Source organism: Pteropus vampyrus, unplaced genomic scaffold, assembly GCF_000151845.1.
Source record: "Pteropus vampyrus isolate Shadow unplaced genomic scaffold, Pvam_2.0 Scaffold1674, whole genome shotgun sequence".
Taxonomy (NCBI): domain Eukaryota; kingdom Metazoa; phylum Chordata; class Mammalia; order Chiroptera; family Pteropodidae; genus Pteropus; species Pteropus vampyrus.
The window spans coordinates 1-1,354 of record NW_011890455.1 but is presented as its reverse complement, the minus strand read 5'-3'; positions in this window follow the sequence as shown (position 1 = coordinate 1,354).

Genomic DNA, 1,354 nt, shown 5'->3' with positions numbered 1-1,354 from the left:
CAAAGCATTAAAAACAGACAAATACGTGGGTAAAGGGAGGGACTAACCTCAGAATCCCCCCCGCCTCATCTCCAACCATTTTAAGAACATGGCTTCTCAGGACTTTTCCTGTTTTCCTTCCTTTTTCCATGTTAAAATAAAGTAAAATGAATGACCTACAAGCAAGGAACAGTTCTTTATATTGGGGGGCCTGAAAATGAAAGCTGGCCAGTGTCCCCCCCCAGAAGCCTTAAGCGTCTCCTGGTGTCTGACCCACTCCTTCCTGGGGAGTGAGTGTGAGAGAATCTGCCAGGAGGGAGGGAACTTCATGCCCCGAGATGGCCATTAGGGTGTGTCAGAACTGAGGACACCCAGGGGTTGCGGACCCTCAGGGGCGAACTCCACAGCCTTAGCAGTACCAGATGTTCTTCTCACCTACTAACTTCCTGGGGACACATCTGGTCCAGCACGTGCGCAAAAGCTCCAGACGGGGCTGTGGTTTCGCCTGTCCACAACTGCGTGAAATAAACACGGGATTGGCCGGGATTAAGAAGGGAGAGGCGCTCGCCGCCACCCGCCTGTGGGGAGGTGGGCACCCTGCCGCCGGGAGGGGAGTCGGGGGTGGCGATCTAGCAGGACCCTTCCACGCACAGAGTGCACGCCTCGGTCAGCAGTCTTCCAGAACTCTGGAAGCATAACATATAGAAAAGCACCCAGATCATACGTGAACACTGGTGAATTTTTTCAGAAAATGAAACATACCTCTCCTACCGGCATCCAGACCAGGAGACAAACCATGACCAGCCCCCCGCAGCCTAGCTGGGGGCCCCCTGTGCATGCGTTCAGTTTGGGCAGGTTGTTCGGATTTGTTTTCCAAAGTCATTTCACCAGTTTGCGTTCCCGCCAGCAGCGGGCGAGAGCTCCGGATGTGTCACACGCCGACTCGCTACTGTCAGTATTTGCTACTGAAGCCAGTCTAATATTTATTTTAGTTTGAATGGCATTTTCACGATGACTAGTGATGTCAAGTATTTTTCCACGAGCTTATTAGCCATTTATATATTTTTTGGAGTTTATGTTAAATATTTGTCTCTCATAAAGGTGTTCTTTGTTTTCTTATCGACGAGAGTTATTTATAAAACAAATAGTTTACATATCTCTTTAAATGTAAATATAGTTGTCATACATATGTATCGTGAATATTTTTCCAAGTCTGTACTTGACTTTTAATTTTAACAGTGTCTGTCACAGAGCAGACACTCTTTTAATTTTGATGAAGTTCAGTTTATCATGTTTCTTTTATTTGTACTTTTAAATTATTTTTATTTTACTATTACTTTTTTGTATTGTTTATTTTTAGTCATTTAAAATTTTA